The sequence below is a fragment of the Furipterus horrens genome, unplaced genomic scaffold, assembly GCF_987537825.1.
Source record: "Furipterus horrens unplaced genomic scaffold, mFurHor1.1.pri manual_scaffold_10, whole genome shotgun sequence".
Classification (NCBI taxonomy): Eukaryota; Metazoa; Chordata; class Mammalia; order Chiroptera; family Furipteridae; genus Furipterus; species Furipterus horrens.
In genome coordinates, this window is record NW_028327180.1 from 6,515,160 (window position 1) to 6,536,195 (window position 21,036).

Consider the following 21,036-nt stretch of genomic DNA (forward strand, 5'->3'; position numbering starts at 1 on the left):
TAACCAAATAATCAAAGAGTAAAAAGTGCCAATATAAATAATTCTGGGTGGAGGTGTGGGAGAGAGAGTTGAGGTCAGCTGGTCCGCTGGTGTTCTAGCTTACATCTTCTGTCCCTTGCAACTATCATTTTCAGAAGGAATCTTCAGCTTCAGGGCACTGGAGAGAGACCTAGTTTCATCAAAACTTAAGACCAACGTCTGAACCAAACATGGTGAAATTACCAAGTTAATGTTAGTGTGTGAGGTCTTTTGGTGGGTGGTCATTTGACCTTCCTTGACTACTTTAACTTGTTGATATGCTTTTGAAAACCAATGACATAAGTCATGTACCGTTTTCATTTAAGTCCAATGTGTGTGTGTAAGAGACAAGTGACATCTTAGATTGCTAGGGTTCTCTCACTCATATTTGTGCCACATTTCTTAAGGTCAAGTTTCAGCATTTATTTTGCCCTCTCCACTCTCAATTACTTAATTTTGGCTCCTTCCCTCTCCACGATACCAGCATGTTCTCAATATCCTTTCAATGCCTCATGTCCAACCAGAACATTTGTGCTGGATGAGTATTACTTTAATTCTATCTTATTAATTATGTTCTAGGACTTTTGTATTGATGACCTGAGTTAACCTGAATATACGTTATAGCACAGGGTGGGAATGGAGGTACAGAAGGATGGTGACAAAATACTAAATGCATTTTTGTATTTTTAATAAGAGGACAGAGCATACATTATAGACCATTAGTTGAGTCAGTTGGATGATTTTATTTCTGTCATTATTGGCCCATTTTGCAAGTCATACATTTTAGTAATTTACATTTTTGATCAGTTAATCACTGGATTATATGTTACTGATACGTAGGTAACAGAAGAAAGATTGCATTTTTGAAATTCCAGTGGAAACTTTAAGGTGAGTTTGTGACTTCCCTGATATATATTTCTGATATGATCTGATTCTATATCATTAATTCAGTGATTGCTTTTATATTTATAAAACTTAAATCTATATAGTTTAATCTATGAACCTTTGGTATAATTTTTGTCATGCATGTAACTCTATGTTGGAAATTTACTTTTTAGCTATGGCTTTCATTATAGATTTTAAACTTCTTGAGGACAGGACCCTCAATTATTCATTGCTGTGTCCTTCATGTTCAGCATAGTACCTAGAAGATAGATCAACATATATTTAGTTTAATTATTGGTTATAACGTCCAGTTTTTAATTTTCTTCTCAAAATCAATCAGGTGACTATAGACTCATATGTTCATTGAAGTGATTAATATTCTGTTTCAAATCTCCCCAATTCAATGAATGAGAGACACCTTTGCTACTAAGACATTCCCAGTTGGCTGACTGAGATAAAAATGCACATGGGTTTGGATGGGTGCTGGTGAAGTCACCACAATTGAACTTGACTCTGTTACAGTAGATAGAGAGGCGGGGCTGCCGAGATCCCTTTTCTACCTTATTTGTCTTGTTACAATTACTACTGTCCTGGTCATTCATGTATTCTCTTATTCAGCCACTATTTTCTGAATGACTTTTACGTGCCAAGTACAATTCTAGGCTATAAGGAAACAATCATGAACAAGACCAACAAAAGAGCAGCCTTTACTAATCTTGTAGGAAATTAATACACAATTCATCTATTAAATTTACCTGAATATGTCAAGAAGTGATAGAACTGTGAATAAAAGTAAAGTGTGCTACCTGGATATTGAGTTACAAGGGTGCCTCGCTAAGTAGGGTTGTCAGGCAGTCTGTGCTGAGATGACATTTCAGTTGAGCTGCGGATGAATTCCTAAATCAGCTGGGTCAGGGGGTAGGGGCATGGGTAACAGACGGAGAATGAGGAGGAAGGAAATGATTGGAGCAGATGTGCTCTGGTTGGGATGAGCATGTTTTTTTTAAGGATGAACATGAGCATCTCTCACAACTATTTAAAGTTGGATGAATTCCTCATTTGGTGACAGTGATATTGGTTCTGCTTCCTTGTTCAAACCCCAGAAAACACAGGTATAACTGCGTGGGACAGTCTGAGAATGAGAGCAGAAGACAGTTCTTGTCTGTGACCCTCGCACCCATACATTTTGTTGGATATTCTTCTAATGCTTATTTAGAATCTACATTGCACACTTTAAGAAACGTGAGGCTAAGATCACAAATAACTTATTTAGTTCTATCATTTACATAACTTGATTAATTAACATATCATAGAATATACTGTGATACCGTCTTGGCAGAAAAAGCCTTTCTTCAACTTGAATGTACTTGCGATATAGTTGGCCATTGTTAGTTAGCATTGTATTGTCTTACTGGAATACAGTGGGTTAACTTGCCTGAGGCCTCTCTAGAGAGAAATATTTGTATCTATTGAATACACTGAAGAAAGGCTTCATTCATTATTAGGAGGACTAACTAAAGCTTTATAAAAATACCTTAGCCCTTAAAGGGATAACTTTCTGTTGTCTTTAGAACTGCTCTTCGGTCAGTTTAAGGAAGGCAGACCATCTCGCTCAATGCATTGTTTTCCACTTTGAAACTCAATCACATTTCTATTAAAACAGCCATATTTTTAGGCTGGCAGTTGTAAATATTTTTAAAATTCATTTCTGAAAATGGCACTTGTCATGGTTAGGACTAGTTCCTTCTTAAGATTCAGGAACCCATCTTGCCAATGATACAGTATTTCTTAAGAACTTCACCTTATCAAACATTGTTAAAATGTAAATAAAATAAATAAAATGGAATTGGGATCCACAGGGTGCCTCTAATAGCTTTTTCTCCTTGACATGGAGCTAATATGAATTGCATCTAACCAGTTGATTTTTATAAGATTTCAGAAACTGACAGTTATTTTCCACTGCTGCTTGCCACTGTTCTATCTCATTTTAATTCCAGAGTCAATGGACAATACCTATAGATTACATGTTAAAAAGGAATTTATGAATTATGGATGAACTGGGACAGTTATTGATATTTAAAGGCATCATATTTCATGTAGAATATTAATAGGAATGAAAGAACAGAGGAATAAATTTACCAAAAAAAAAAAAAAATTCAAAACAGGGTAGCTTCTTTAAGCCATGGGATATAAGAATAAATGTTAAATGAACTATAGTTAATTCACTTGGGGACAATTTCTGTAACAGACTAGAGATGAGAACTTACCACTGAAGGCCTATGACAATTAGAAAAAATCTAATTTGGGGAGTAAATAAAAAGATTGTGTAAAAAATTGTCCTGTATTATCACAATCTTTTGTCTCCTTGTTATGTAATAAATGATTGCTAAAAGGAAGTCTACATGACCATATAGATTGTAATAAAATAGAATTTAACATTTTAATTTTAAGTTTTCAAGTCACTCTTAATAAAACAGGAAAATGTTTTTATTTAAAACTTGAGAGGTGGCATCATAAAGTATTACTTTTACTCTCTTTGCTGGCTAAGTTGGTGTCCAGGGAAGGTGGCTGCGCCTGTGCCTTTAAGATTAGAGTGCCACTTTCTAAAGTCACATAAGCAAAACAAAACAAAAAAGAAAGAAAGAAAGAATGAAAGAAAGGAAGAATTTTTCTGTTTACTTCAAATGTAAGGAATCAAATCAAGCTCACCAACATACAAGAAACTAATAAACCAGAATGTTAATATTTAGTCATGGATCACGGTGTTATGAGAAATAAAAGAGAAGTGACCAAGATGACAAGAAAGTGTGCTGGGTGAAAAAAAACATTGTATTCCCAGTAGGAACGTCATTTATTATTGGCTCATCAAATGTGTTTTGATGTCTGATTTTTACCAGACGTTTTGCTAGACCCTGAGATGAAAGGCAAATGGCCAGAGTCTCCACCATTAAGGAGCTCATTGACTAGTTAGAATGACAGCCACTTGAAAACAATGATAACCATGTGAAGAGAAGTAGATTCCAAGTTCATGTAAGGATCTGGAAGGGCTTCCCTGAGAGGCAAAACAAGGTGAAACAGAAAAAAAAAATTGTTACCTGTGGAAGGGCGTGGTAAAACAAGTCAAGGTGAGAGTTTCAGGCTTGAAGGCAGGTATGGCTGCTCTTTCTCATCTCTCTAACCAGAAACTCTCTACATTGAATCCTATTCCTCATCATGCAACTGAGTTCTAGTTTACACCTTATATTTAATTATTCATTTATCCAAAAAATTCTTTGAGCATCTACTGTGTGCAAAATGAAATCACTGAGTGTCTAAAGCTTAGAATCTATTAAAAAAAAAAAACCTTCCCTGGGCCTTGCACCCCATCAGTTACTTCCTCGTTTCTCCATCTAACCTACTGATCTTTCTACCACCATGTCTATTACCTAGTCTCTCATGTTTTGTCATCTACTCAAAATATTTCCGCTTCACTCCTCACTCTGCACTTGATGACATCATGACCATCTCCATGTGTCAAAGCCAATGGTCACATGCCCATTCTCATGTTATTTAAACTCTTAGAAGAATTAGCCACTCTTGCCTGATACTTTTTCTTTAGTATGCTTTTGCCTCTTGACTACAAAGACAGATTCTCCAATTCTTCTTCTTTTTTAAAAAATTATTTATTTATTTTTCTTTCTTTATTTATTTTTCTTTATTTATTTATATTTATTTACTTTTAGAGAGAGGGGAAAGGAGAAAGAGAGGGAGAGAAACATCACTGTGTGGTTGCCTCTCACTTGCACCCCCAACTGGGGACCTGACGTGCAACCTAGTCATGTGCCCTGACTGGGAATCAAACCAGTAACAGATACTTGGCTCGCGGGCCGATGCTCAATCCACTGAACCACAGCAGCCAGGGCTTTCCAATTCTTCTTTTACATCACCAGTTCCCCCTTCATCTCTTTTACTGGTCTTGCCTTGTCTGACCTCCTAAGGTTATAGTGCCTCAGGCGCACCCTGGATTCACCCTTTATCTTTTCTCCCATCCATCCTGTCTTCTCTTTTCTGTCTCTAAGGAATGTGTGATCCTCACTTTTTTTGGAAGTCATTTATAAAGGGATATAGAAAACAATTTAAGAGTTAGAATGTCAGGATTAGGTTTACATTTTAAGGCATATTTCACAATCTCCTAAATGTTTTCTTAGTATGCATTTGTGATTACACAGATTAAAGATAGTTGAATGATCTTAATTATGAAACTAGGGACCTAAGTTCCAAGTGTCTGGGGATATTCTTACGTCCTGCTCTAGGAACTCTTTCCTTTGGAACATAGGCAATATAAAGTGACACAGTATTTTTCTTGGGTTTCTTTCTTCTGTACTTTGTACATTATACAACTTAGTGTTAAAAGGAGACGATAGTTAATAACCTTATAGTGTATCTTGGTCTGCCTATATTCTATTCATGATATGATGTCTCTGAGGGAGCTTGGGCTCTATGAGGGCAGCATAGAAATGTCACAATCCCATTATAACATTTTAAGACTTTTATGGAGTGATGATTTATCATAATGTTACCCTAATTTTGAAGTATTATTTTCTAGTATTTTAATAGGTCCTGAGGTTATTTTGTGAATGCTTATCATCCCATGCATAACTGATTATCTACACTTAATGTTTGGAATGATCTACACCTTGTTCAATGTGACAATTCAGGGTATGTGGTAGCTTGTCCTGAGCTTATAGACAGAAATCTTCTCTAAATAGTGACATCTTTATTATAAGCTGGAATAAAAATAGCAAATAACTTTTGAACATTGATTGAATTGTTTTAAGAACTTGTTTGTAAGAATGTTACTGAGAAGTTAAAGAGCTTGATTATGTCGCAGAGCTAGCAAGACCCAGTTTGTCTCGAGAGCCTGTGCTCTTAGTCACCAAGGTACAGGGAAAAGGTAGATGCATGCCATTGGAACTGTTCCAAGCCAATGCCATTGGGGTTGAGCATACTGAGTGTATTGTTGTGGTCATCTTTTATCAGTATCATGACCGATGAGGTGAAATATGTTTCTGCGGCAGGGAAGCCTAACTGAGGGGAGGAAGACTACTTCTTTCCCCGCCTATCTGCAGTCTTCCTCAGCTCATTGTACCCAGTAGCTTGTCATGCTGGGCCATCCTGAATGTTAAAATTTGGACACTAGAAGAGGATAAACAGGTTGTATTCCACTATTCAATTACAGAAGATAAAATATAAGCAGCTTTGAGTGCATCCGATCAATATTTATGGCTCCTCCTAAATAAGTGCACATCAATGAAAATTTTACTTATGCAATATTTGGATACTTATTTCAACTCCGCTATTTAAAATGTCTATGGGAAGGGACAGAGAAAGAGGCATTGAAAGCAGAAACAATTAACAAGAGTCAATTACTTAGCTGTCTCCAATAAGGGCAATATATTTTTACAATAATAAATTGACTAATTGCAGCTTTGTCTAGACGACATTACCACATCTACCATTTGGGAGTCAAATGACCTACTCTTCCTTGCAGCATGTCTTGGTTTATCCCCCATCTTAGATTCTGCATTTGGGATTTTTATTATAATTTGCTAAAGCACCCATTAGAGTCTGTCACTGATCGTATGTCTTGCTGTAGGACTCCCATGTTTGCTTGCCAGTAATAATAACGAGACGATAACTCCACAGTGTGCAGGAAGGAAACTAGCTGTGCGCTGTAGCTCACGTTGAAATCTTCGGAGCCATATCGTTCAAAACGGAGTGGCAATATTTGCTGTTGTTAGTGGTTTGAGGGGGGCACGGGCAGAAAGTGTGGTTCAGCAGGGAGATAGGTGGAAGGACTGAAGAATGGAGAGAAAGTAAGTAAGAGGTGAGCAAAATGCTACGGCGGAAGCGAGGTTTTGTTTGATTTATTTTTTAATATAAAGAGAGAAAGTTTACAAGGTAAGGCTTGAGGGGGGGGGGTGACCGAGACAGAGGCTCAGCCTCAGGGAGAGGGGGTTGGAGCCTAAATTGGTGCAAAAAATCTCATTACAGGGTGAAGTGCAAATGGAGCAAGGGAGGTTCTCTCACCGGAGAGACAGGGAAACTGAGGAATGCGGAGGGGCAGGGTCCAAACATAGCATTCAGATGAAGTGGAACGCTAGGGACGAGGACGGGGATGACAGGCGAATGAAACAGCAGCGTTAACAAAGAATTGATGGTCAAGAGAAGAAACTCTTCTTTCTTTCTTATCCAGTCTTAGTTGCTCTAGAGTACGACAACTTTTCCTTGTAGTGATCTATTGCCTTTGAGCCAAGGATGGACCGCACATACAACTAAGGACATACACCTACAGAATGTGAACACAAATGCAGACAAGCACACGTGTGGCCCCGAGTGCACTGGGGACACTGGGAGGGAGGCGGGAGCCGAGCCCACGGGCCTGCGTGTTCAGCTTTGTGCCAAGGGCTTTCGTTCACTCATTTATTCTCCTGAGAGGAGTCCTGTGAAGCGTGTTCTTATCTTGATTTCATAGATATGTTAATAAACTTGTGTAAGACCATATTATTTTTAACAAGGTGAAAATGGAATCCTTACTCCAGACTGGCTGATTTCAAAGCTCGTATGCTTTCTGTTTTTGTTAAAATTAGAATGCCATGCTGACCCCAAGGCCAATTCGAGTCTGAGCTGGATGTTCTCCAGACGTTTCAAGGATCAAACAGTGTTGAGCATTCCCTTCCATTATATTTATCATTTATTCTTTTATGAAGTATGTATATGTATGACCCTATAAATATAGAATGTGCCTTAGGAAACACACACACACACCTTGAAAAGTGTAAGATAAAAATAAATGCAATTAGCAGTGCTAATATTCCCTGCTTCTATGCCACACGATGGTGCAGTTCCGACCTCTGGGTGAACAGACCCTGCTGTGGACGCCACGCTTTGTCACCCATATGTCCTGTAACGCGAAGAGCGAAGTCTCCGTGTCTCTCTAAGCCTCTTCGGCAGATTTCAGTAATGAACGCATTGTGATCAGCATAACTTCCACGTCTCACAGAATTCACAGTTAACTAAGGGGCTGGCTTCCTCACCTAACGCCCGAGAGTGAGAGGAGATTCCGCCCATCACACTGTTGTCTAAGCAGTCGCAGGGGAGCTGAATGTACCGCTGAAGCGGGTTTAATGAGACCTCTGCCACAGAAGGTGTGAGTCAGTCCCTCATTTTATGGTGGGCCCTCCCCCTCCCTTATCCCAGAGCTTATTCATTTCAGGTAAAGCATTGCTACCTAGCGTTATTAATTAGCTCCTTCTCCAACCCCTCTCTCTCTCTGCCCTAACTTTTTTTTTTTTTTTTTTTTTAATTGGGAGGGATGAAAGGTGAAATGAAGTTCAACAGGCCAGTGGACCAGAGATGTGACCTGCGGAGACTGCAGCTGTAATTACAGAGTCACTGTATGAAGCCTCAGCAGAGCAAGTCCTCACTGCGAAGCCTTCTGTTTTGTCAATACTTTTACATCGGTGCTTGGCAGTCAGCTCTGCAGCTTCAGGGCGTCAGCATGTAAAACCGAGTCACTAATATCACTCTGGAGCTATTTTGCATCTGCAGTTGACAAATCCTATTTTAGAAAATATGCATGAGCCTGAGGATTAGATCAAGCTTTTAACATTTACATTTTTTTTTTTTCCAGTGGGGAAGTCTCTGATCCTCTCCTAATTTACCTGTGGTTGATTTCCTGTATCTTTTTAAATCCCTTACAACTGAGGATGGTTTCGCCATCAGAGAAGCAATTAACCAAATCCCTGAGTAGAGTGAATGTGGCATCTGTTAGAAAAGTATAAAAGGTTAAGTTAAACCTCGGCCCACAAAGGAGAGGTCAGGCCGGGGCAGAGCTGCGCTGAGAGTTGCCTGGAGGGGAAGCAAGGTGAAGGGGACTCGCATGGACAGGACGGAGGACGTTTGCGACTAGTGGAAGTTGTTTTTCAGACTGCAAACGCTGGGAGGTTAGAAATGACATGTCTATTTTAAATCAACATAATTCACATCCTGCAGCCTTTACCTGACAAAAGAAATTGTACTTTGTTTTTCTCTATGCAAATCCAAATCCAAACAATGACTTGCAGAGGCATCAACTTTCATCCCATGGAATGCTTAGGTAATTTTTTTAAGGAAAAAATAAATTTATAAAGATTATGCCTTGCCTGAGGTAGGTGGATTAGTAAGCAGATAACAGAGAACTAATCTGTTGTTGTAGATAGATAGGCCTCCTTGAACCAGTTATTATAGAATGGAATAATAAAATGGATGAAAATATAAATATAAAACTATTATTAATTACACGGGCTGGAGTGTCACAATTTTAGACAGAAATAGGTAGTTGGTTAAAGATGGCCCTATATTCCCTGACACTCCTAGTGAGAGGTGCTCCTAGGCTCCAGCTGAGTCTCAGTGGGCTCGCTGGGTGCGTGATCAGTGGAATAAGGCAGAAGTGAGGCTGTGCCGGGTTCTGGGCAAGGATCTTAAGGGAGCTTCCACTTCCTGTCTTCTGGAGTTCTCGCTCTTAGAGCCCTAAATTACGCTGTCAGTCCAGCCATCCTTCTAAAAAGACCATGTGGTGCAGCGACCTGAGAGTTCATGCAGAGAGAGAGAGAGAGAGAGAGAGAGAGAGAGAGAGAGAGAGAGAGAGAGAGAAAGGGAGAAACGCAGTTGAATTCAGCCAGACCAAGATCCCAACCATGTCCTGGCCCCATTGGCCTGCTCTATCAACCGCATACTACCCAGTGGCCCTGGCAGATGTCGTGTGGAGCCAGATAATTGCCCAGGAAAGCCTGAATCAGTTGCTAGCCCACAAAAGTATAAAGTAGTGTAATTAAAATTAAATGAAGAGATGGCTGTTCTAAACCACTACTAAGCTTTGGAATATTTTGTAAACTAATGAATAACTAGGCTGGTAGGTATGGTGAATTTCATTAATTTTAAAAGTAAATTTTAAAAATTAGTTTTATACAATGCAGGATTAGTCAATTTGAAAAGTAATGTGATACCTGAAGAAAAGCCAACTATAAAATTGTATGTCAGAGTGGCACATTGAGTGAGGGAGTCCTTGCCTTGATGTCATTAAACTGAGGATGCCACAAGCTAAGTGTATAAAAATGTGTGTCTTTCTTCACACAGCAGCAAGAGTGTTCGAATTACGAGCATTTTCATTTCATACCCCTGCCTGTTGTGTAGCCTACAGGACATTCTTCAGGGAATCAGGCCCCATACATCCATAGATCCTGGGTTTGTTTGCTAAAAATAATGCTCAAACTGTAATCTTCTGCTAATAGCTTTCTATATAAAAGGACCCTTCCTTCTAGAAAATATCATGTATCTATTTACTGAGAGGTCTAGTTGACAGGAAGATTAAACAAGGTCACCTGCCTTTTTCCTTCTCTGAGAGAAAGAAGCCAGAAGCTAACTCTCTCTCTTTCTCTCTCTCTCTCAGACACAGATACCACCCCTTCTCTTTATCATTGTCCCTCTTTGCTCTTTCCCTCTCTCACTTCAAAGTACACTTGCATCTTACTTTGCTTCCTATGACTCTAGTTAGCGTCCATGAGCTCTGTGTTCATGACATTGTTAAATATATAGATATCATTGTTTACACTTTAAAAATGAGAAGATATTTGGGTTCAGGGGATATATATTTTTTTTCTGTGACAGCAACTTAATAGGCAGACAGGAAACACTTTCAATGTACCAGGCACCGCTCTGGATACTGGAGCATTAAATAGAGTTGAAATCTTACTGGGATATCCCGGTACACCTGTATTGATTTTTAATATGCTACAAGGTTTGTTTATTGTTGTTTTCCTGTTTCCCTTTGTCGGTTGCTCTCTGAGACTCATTCTAAGTTCTGCCTCTACTGCAACTAAGCAACTAAAATTAATACCTGGCTCAGGGGGCTCCCATGACCCTGATTCAAATCTGAAGCTAGATCTGTGCATGCAACAGCCAGGTAACTCCCCTTTTGCAAATCTTGTCTCCCGGCCACCTTAGTTAGGGAACATTCCAGTGTGTCGGGCTGGCCAGTGGCCTGCCTCCAGCCCCACCCCGGATCCCTTGGGTCACCTGTGCGAGCCTCCCATCCGAGCTGCCAGGGCCCTGGCCAGAGCTTCACAGACCACAGCTCTCTAGCAGAGGGCTGCTGCTTCTGGGCCATCAGTGACTGCATCCCATCTGCAGACGGGCTTTCCATTTCCTCCTCCTGAACTTTGAGTGGCTCTTATGTGCTTGAAGGAACTACAGTTTTTATAGCATTTAGGCCCAGAGCTGCAGAGGAAAGCCTGTAGAGAAGGTAGGCAGGCGACAGCGGGAACACCTCTAGCTCCGGTGCAGTCCTTAACTGCTCGAGCGTGGCTGGGATTTGCGAAGAATAATGAGACTTTGGTGAACATGAGGGACCCGGCATTCCTGGAATGTGGGTTCCATTTTCCACCATCTGACTGAAAATTAACTTTTCTTAGGGTAGGAGGAGGTCGTTAAAATGAACCAAATGTTTGTTGGTAGTTTCATTAACAATATTCATTTTCGTAATTAAAAAGAGAGCTAATGCGTATGATAGAGCGCTTGTTCCAAGGTAAGGCCTGTTAAAACTATATCTGAACTAATTTGAGTTATGGATTTACAGTTATCATCCTTAGTTTATAGATGTAGAAACTGAGACATTAAGCTATTGTCTAAAGCTTAAGTGGTAAAGCAAGGCTTTGATCCCAACAAGTTGGGCAACAAAACCTACACTCTTGACAATAATAATATGCCACTTCTTCACAACATATCGCCTTTCATCTGATGTAAGCAGATTGGTCTACCATGATAAAAACTGACATTTCAATGAATTTGGACATTGAATGAGCAATGAATTTTTGAGACGTGGTTTATGTAGTAGGCTGCATTATTCTGAAGTCTCCATTCTTCCATATTATAAAATCAAACCACTCTACTTTTTAGTACGTGGCATTGCAGTAGCTTCCAGTGGAGAGAGTGGAATCTATTTCTGCACTCCATTAATGTTGCACTTGGCCAGGTGACAAGCTTTGGCCAGGGAAATATAGGTGGAAGTGGCAGGGTCATGGTTACAAAAGAGACCTTACAAGGCCTCAGGCATTTCTGCTCTGCACTCCCTTGTGCTTCCATCATTGCAATGAGATTTCCTGGCTAAGTGCTGTTTCCAGAATGATGTTGGATACATGTAGCAGATCTGAACCCAACCTTCATCTTGGAACCAAGCCCCAATAATACATAACATTAAGGTGTAACTAAAACAGAGGCACCTAGAAAAATCCACTCAAGATCATCCAAAACCAGAGTGGACCTGCAGACCCAGAAGCAAAAGAGTAAATGCTTATTTTTGTAAGACATTGAGTTTTGGGATGGTTGGTTTTGCAATATTATTGCAGCAATATATGGCAAATGCCTTCCACAAGAGAGATATTGGATATATTAAAATATCAGATATTATCCTAAGAGCTATAAAAAATCTGTAATGCAATTGCTATTTGTTACACACACACACACGTGCACACACACAACAAAAATGAAAGAAATTTGGAATTATGGATAATGTTGATATTAAGAGAAATTGAAACTATAAATCACCTAATGTTAATTAATTTAATGAAAAAGTATTGGAAAATTTTGTGTTTTTCACTTATATCAAATCATGACTTTGACAGTCATTTCAATCAAGTCTAGTACTAACAATTTCTAAAAATCAACACGTGTCAGAAATAATTAAAATAATTTAATGAAAAATCAGCATGGTGATGTATATATATTACCTTGACAATGTGGAGAAATATACTTTAATATTATTTAGAAAGTATGGTTTTAAAGTTTTTGATTTATATAAAAATGTATGTTACCATACTGGTTATGAAATACTTTGAATATTGCTCCCCAATACAAGCATAAATGTCAAATGGTCTTTTCCTTTGGAGAGTTCACCAGGTTGTCAGGAAAATGGGTATTTAAAGATTAAATATAAAAAGGTAAGAATGAGCATAGAACAGCAACGTGATACAAAACTAACCCACAGCACAAATCTAAGTTCTGAACTGTCTCCGCCTACAACCTGTTTTATCTCAGCCACGGCATCCGTCTGAGCTCAGGATGCCATTTTTGTTAGGAGGAGAAATTTGTGGAGCGATTACTGACACTTTCCTTTTCGGCCCATCTCAGTCAGTCCCATTTTTCATGTTTTCCTGTCTGGTTGGCTGGAGTGGACAGAGTTTCTGTGGAGTCAGAAGCTTATCAAACTGGGGGAGTCCTCTTAAGACAAAGTACATAAAGTTTTGAATTTAAAATTAGTTTTAAAAATGAATATTTAAAACAGAATAAATCACAGCCAATGAGTGCAGCTTTGGAGCTTCCGGTCCCTTGGACAATCTACCCTCATACTTGTCTCAGAGTCTGGCCGCTGCCCTCTGCCCTTCTTGCCCTCTAGGACACTCAGCAACTCCAGCAATTCCCTCCCTTCTTGAGGGCTGTGCAAGGGGGAACGAGCATTCATTTCATAGTAAATCTCCCTCTGCTGATTGGTGACACTCTTTTCTTAAATGTTTGCTTAATTCCCGTGTACATTTTAAAGTCAAAATTTATTTTTCACCTCTGCTCCCTTCCTGCTATCAACCTCCAAGTTAATTAAATGCTTTAAGAACAATAGCCAATGCTATAGTATAAAGGCACATCTGGTATACCTCCTGCCGTCAAGAAGTTTATTACCTGGGGGAAACTGCTGTGGTGGTAGAAAATGGTAATATAATTAGTACTAAAGTAAAGATGCGCTGTGCGTCTTAGACTAAGAACACGAAACAATAGCCAATATGTCTCGGGAAAGAGTGAAGGCTTTGTGGACGTGATGAAGCTTCTGTTGAATTGTGAGGATGGGGAAGTTGTTGGTAGGCAGAGAAGAGAGCAGCAGACATTGGAGACAGGGCCGTGGCGATCAAAAGTCCAGAAACACAACACAGCTTTAGATACGGATAAAAAGTAGGCACCGTCATGACCAGGATGAGGTGTGTGGCAGGGGTCAAGGATCTCATGGTAAAGAGCTGAGGTTTCCCAGAGGCGTCTGCACACTGCTAGGAGGCGTGGCAGTGTTAACATGTAACAATCAGAAGCTTGGCATGATTGCATTGTATTTTAGAAAAACCATGTTAGCAGTGATAGGGGGAATTTGTGACATGAGGTTTGTGAAAAAAGAAGTGGGAAAACATTTTAGGGGACTGTTTTGTTGTTAAAGTTTTTATCCTAGTCAGTTGCGATACTACTGCTTGGTTTATGACAAAGGAACCTTTAAAGGAAAGCAAGTAATTTTCTAGAATATATGGTTCTTTGTAATATCAATTGGCTTTCAAACTATTCTTTGATCCTAAGTAAAGCAAAAAGCATCTTTATTTTCTCTTTTGACTAATGTTCAAAAAGAGTAGAAAACTACTCACAAACAAAACCTGAACATGAATAGTTATTCATGGTAATATCTTTCCTAAAGAAAATTGTCAAAATTTTGTGAAACTGACCATACTCAATGTCCATGAGGCTGAAATGATCTTGAAAACATGGTCAAATTGAGAGGCCATGTTCCTTTCCAGTGTAAACTGAGATGATTCTCACTCTTTGCATGAAGGAACCAGGAAGGTAACAAGGGTAAGATATGAGGGAGGAAGACAGGGAAAGACCAGCAAGAGGAAGGACCATGGCTGGGTGGAAGCTCAGTAGACTATCCGGGACAAGTACACAGCGGGGCTTCAATGGCTGAAAAAAAAAGAGGAGGTAATAGCTGATCGGGGAGAGATGTGAAACCCCAAAAGAACCGAGGAATATAATGTTAGAAAAATACTGGAGAAGACAAAGGTTCTATCATTTAAAAGGTGGAAGAAAAACCAGTGAGTCTTTTCATGTTCAATGATAAACTATCTGGCTGTGAAGAGTAGATCATGCATGGTTTCCCATGACATACTTTTAAAACATTTATTCAATGCCAACTTATTATCTTTAGACTTCTTTAAATTATGCCCATCCACCCAAGGAAACTAATGCTTAATGCAACGTTTAAATCCTCTGAGAGTTATTGAACTAGTGTCTAGAACTGATCAAAACAATTCGCTCTACCATTCTCATTAATTCCTGGTTTATCACAAATCCCAGCTCCAATTAATTTCCAATTAAATTTTAGAAAGTTCTTTAATTTACTTATACAATCAAGTATGTAGCCATAAATACAATCAAGTATGTAGCCATAACAGATAGATCTTTTCTAAATAAAGCATCTGGGTAATTAGTTGCCTTAAAGAATGTTAACATAGAAGCATCTGTTAACAATGAGTATCTGCATAAGATAGGACTGTGGACAATGTTTTCACTTTCTCTATGTGTGCGCATATGTATGAATTTTGTTTTATAAAAGCAAATTTAAAAAGAAAATAATATTAAATATGCAAAGTAAGTTTTGGTTAATTGGATACAAGTGAAAACTAAAGTTATTATTTTTATTTAACAATCTCATACATAGAGAAGGACAGAGCTAGGTTTTGAAACATTCTTTGCTGGTATTCCTGATATTTGCCTATACAATGTCTGTTACGTTTCTCTGGCTCAGAGTGCTACAAAATGAATGAAAGAATTTGTTGAGAAACTGACTCCAGAGGATGAAATAAAAAATATGTGTAGATTACCCTGAATAAAATTAGCTAACGCATTGAACATAGAACATACTAGGGGTTTTTTATCTATTAGTTTATTTTCACAAAGACTTATTGGGTAGGTGTCATTCCTTATTCTCATTCTAGTAGTAAAGCTTAGGGAGCTCGTGCTTGTTAGATTCTCTAGTCACATGCATCCAAGATCCAGAGGTCAAGATAGGAAAATTCCACTGCTTTGGCTTCAAATATAAATACATTTAAACAGAACTAGCTTCATTGGTTCATTTTTACCTACATCTGACTCTCAAACCTGTTTCTGATTTGTTTTGGAACATAAACCATTTGATCTTTCAAAAAATTATTTAAGTCAACCTGCTTCAAAGTCTCTGACAGTTTCCCATTGGCATTAGAACACAACCCAAGCTCCTTCCCATGGACGGCAAGACCGTAGTCGCTATTGCTTACCTCCCCCTCTCTGACCTTGACACGGACTGTTCTCCTTGCTGTAGTAGTCATGCTTTAAACATGCACCGCTCCTTCCTGTTACAGGGTCTTCACGCTTGCTCTCCTCTGCTCTGCTTGTGTTCTAGACCATTATACGCTCACTGTTTTTGACCATTCAATGCTTTGTTAAAATATCTCCACAGAGAGGGTGTAAGACACCCATTCCTTACAATCTTAGCCAAAGGAAACTCTCTTCCTCTCCAACCTAATGCTCTCTGTCCCCTACATAGTTAAAGTTTTCTTTATAGTGCCTAGCACTATTTTAAGTTATATTATGTGTTTGTTCACATCTTTATCCTCTGGCATTTTCAGCCTTGTTAGTCCAGGGGTTTTATCTGTTCTATTACTGATTCTCACCAGTGCCTAGAACTCTCTCTCTTTCTCTCTCTATATGTATATGTATATATGATAAATAAAAAAGTATATATTCTCACACCAGTGCCTAGAACTGTCTCTGTATATACATGTACAATAATATATGATAAATTACATGCATGTATTCAAAGCCTAGAGCGGTGTCTTATATATATACATATATATACATATACATGAGGTAAGTTTTGATATGATACTAAATAAATGTTTAGAAATATCTTAATTCTTGAACTCCCATGGACTTAATATTGCTAAGTTTCTAAAAAGACTCAGCTCATGTAGAAAACTTTTTGAGGTTTGTATCACATGTTCATGAAGCTCATGTCTGAGCACTTCCAGGAGTGAAAAATGCATTCACTTCCAAGCCGTGCAATGTACATCACCAGACAATGTACCTACAATATCTTGGTGGTGGGGGTCGGGGGGTGGAGTCTGGCTGCTAGAAAGTCTCCCTCAGATTGATTTGAAAAGCAAACAGATTAAGGGGAATGAAAGTCCTCACAGACACAGACAAGGGTGTGATGATGACCAGAGCAGGGGGTGGAGGGGATGTAGGAGAGGGTAAAGGGGGGTAAATGATGATGGAAGGAGGCTTGACTTGGGGTGATGAACATGCAATACAACATACAGATGATGTATTATAGAACTGTACACCTGAAACCTATATAATTTTATTAATCAGTCACCCCAATAAACTCAGTAGAAGTTTTAATCTAACAGAATGGCTTTTGACAGGGACACAAAATAACTGCATTGGCAGCATAACATGAAAAGGATCATTATTGAAGAAATTATAGGTTTATCTAGAACAAAACCTTGGTCTCATGAACCAGTAGATTCTCTTCTCCAAACATTAAAAAAGTAAAATAAATAAATAAGTAAAAAAGAAGAAGAAAAAAGAAAAGTGAATGCCTTTTAAGCCTCTATCCATGGTTGAGACGACCCACTGGGACCATGAAAAATTAACTTTTGTAATATACTTGGTGAGTTTTATCTTCTATAGGGTAAGACAGCATAAGTACCTTTAACCTATTTTTATATGGTGTCTTTCCGGTATGTTTCTTTCTGGACATTTCTGATTTTGACTTGATGTCTTCTCTTCTGTGGGAAGTGGAGTTTGTTGTACACATCACTGATTGTCCTGTAGCCTGCTGGGAAGTGGTGAACAGTGGGCTCTCTGAATATAGTTCTGACATTAATGTTGGTTGATGTGCTTCTTGTGAAGTCAATCAGCAAAGTCCTAAGTGTGTGTTCTGTCATTAGTGACACGAGAGATTTCTTTGCTGAATTGGATAATGGACTTCGAACATTAGAAGCCTATTTCTCAAATTGTTGAGTTACTCAGAATATAATAGCTATAGGCACAGACATACTTTTGAGTTTCATCACCGTGCAACAGCTAGGGACAGCGCAAATTTTAAGTTTAATCTGCTTTATGAATGTTTTCTTCTTCAAGCCACAAACCGCAAAAACAGGACTACATTTGTATGCAGAATTTTCTGATTTCTGTGGGTAAATTCTCACCTGATTAATATCAAGGTACAGCTATGATGTCACTGAACACGAAGTTGGAAAAAGATACACGGAAGCACACCATCTATATAGCATTTCTACTAATACGAGGGGATAGAAATAACCTCCCGAGTGTAGGTCATAGGATACATACACAGAAGGGGAGACTTCCCTTCCTGACCTCACCCGAAGCACCCCCACACGGAGGGTCTCTCCCTCGAGGCTGCCCTGCTCTCCCTTCGCACCTGTTACAGGTAAATAAACAACTTAAAAGAGAACTTACCACTTTGCAGCAGGACCCGAAGATACCAGATGTAAAGAGAAAACAGGCTATGTAGAGAAAAGCACCTTTATGGCTGAGAGTTACCATCTGGAAGGTACTGCACACCTTGGTTCTTGGCCTCTGGGGGTGTGCATGACCCCGAGAGTGACTTGTATTGAGAGTGGGAGAGGATGAGAGCAAGAACGCTGTGGGACTAACCGGGAGGAGACTAAAGGTACCACAGAACACAGCTCTCTCTGCTTCTTAATTTTTAAAAAGCTAAGCTTTTAAATGGTTAAAAACCTAGTTATAAACACGTATTGCTTTATTGCTTACATCTTTCCTTGGGGCACATTCTGTTCTTCATTTCCCTGACTTGTTCTCTCGTCTGCAGTTTTGAACAGCAATTCACTGCAGAGATCCCTGGGTTAATTAGTAAGGGAAATCGTTCTGGCTTAAGCAAGCTAAGTTTGGATGAGGGCACAGAATTCTAAAAGAAATTGAAACTTACAATTGTGCTTAATTGGCTTTAACCCTTCAACGTATTGTGAAGTACATTGGGTAATAATATATACTGTTGCACCATGCAGATGCTAAAGTGTAAAATCCTTTAAATGCAAACAGCACTTGTCACTCCATCGACTATTCAAATTGTCAGAGATGTATCAGCCAACCCTAACTACCCTCTGCAAGCAATCTGGAGCCAGCCTGCTGTTTAACAACCAGCATTTAACAAGAAATAACATGTAGATGTGGTGTGTGGTTTAAAACATTGTGTTAAGCGTCATTAAAACTCAGTCCCCTAAGAGCCTTATTAAAAGAGTCCTTTCCTCACCATAATAAAGCATTTCTCTGTGACTGTTTCGATCTAGCTGCTAACAATACAAACAAAATGCCTCTTAATTTAGCATCCCACTCGAGGGCCATTGTGGTTGTAGAACTGTAAAGGTAGGGAGGAGAAAGCAACCCTACACTACCTTTCCCAAATCCCACCTAGGCAGTGATACTAAAGCAATAGGAGCCTTGGATTTTAGAATTTATTTTTACAGATCTTTTCTTTCTTCCCTTATACCTATGCCTGGTTATTAGCTGGAAGCATGTCTTGGTTCAGGACTGGGAGGAAAGGTGGCTGATGAGTTAGAAGTGGGCCCCGAATTTGCAGACATCAGATGGGCTGATGCAGTTCTCAAGACAATCCATACATGCAACTTCTCTCCTGTGAGAATTCACCTGCTCTTGATGGCACTATGTATTTGAAAACAAAATGTTCTCACCCTACCACTAGTCTGAAGCCCCCTGTTGTGTTATTATAAGAGAAAATACATGCACGATGGTCAATTAATAGAGATATAATTTTAATTTCCTATGGCAGAAACACAGAGTAATTCGATTCTGTTTCTGATCTTACTCACTTGAAATGTGTATGTCATTTTTCTTCGCACAAACTCTCCTCACTGCTTGCATTACACATACTTACAGGGCTAATGAAATTGACAAATCACAATCATATTTTGATAGAGGATGCTAACAAATCAGATTTAGGTAGATTTCATTTTCATATTTTTGTCCACTGCCTAGCTCTTCTAACCTGCAGTATTTAAAGAGACTCAAGTAGAAAAATATAGGGTTGTAAATGGCCAATTGATGGAAATAGGCCTTTGCTTTATTCAGAAATGACTATCAAGAAGGAAAGAATATCTTATCTGATTTCTAGTTAATCTGACCTCTAAGACTGAGACAAGATGCCAAGTGCAATGCTTTTATTTTTGCTCATGCTGTTTATCCAAATGCTAGAGGAAGAAGTATTTGTATCCCAGATCCCCTAAGGTTCCTTGAAAACATAGAATAACACTCCAAGATTTATAAAAGTTCATGGTATTTGTCACTCAAATATATTGAAGCTCAGAATATAGTATTTGAAATTCAACAAAACATATTAATCACACATTTTAATGAATGAAGGATGGCTTATCTTTAAAATATATTTGATTAATTGTAAATATGTGCTATTCCTCACAAACACCAACGTTGTCTCTAGTTAGCCTATGTACTTAGTTTTTTATGCTGTTTTAGTAACATTAACCATAAATCGTACTCAATATAAGTTGGTAGACCAGACAAACCAATGAGATTACTCTTATTGTAAACTTTCTCTAGAAAAATTTGATTAAATTATATGAAATTGCCATTTCAGACTGCAAAAATGTTCAGTAATTGACAATTTCATATGATTGACTGTTTTCTTCTGATTAAAGTGAATTGCAAATCTGTTTTAATACCATTTTCTTTGAATATAAAGAGTAAGGTTCAAACAGAGTTTCCTTAAGGAAGAATGACTCCAGAACATATGTATGTCCTTAATATATTCTTTATAAAAACTCAGAAGACCAGCAAACGCTTTATCAGTGTCTCAAGGGTGTCTTTAAACAAATTGTCTGTAAGAGTGTGCAGTGATGCTGAAGAAGGAGAGAGATGGGAGACTCGGTTATTTGAAAGGGTGTCATAGCAATGACCATCAGCGGAGAATATTGTATTCTTACTTTCAATCTTGTCTCCAGATAGGTAGTACTATGAACTCACTACCTTTTCTCATCATTAAAATGTACTCAGGGCCCAGTATAATTGCCAGGTGATTCCCAGGAAGCCCCTGGGGATTGAGCTATTAGTAAATTGAACAATGTAATGAGAATGCCTGCTGCGAAATCCATTCCACCAGTTTGATGAGAGATACTCCCTACACTCAGCTGTGGTTTGCTTTTGAAATCTCTCCATAGTGTGTTCCTATGTGGCATTTATTTTTGTATACCACTTACT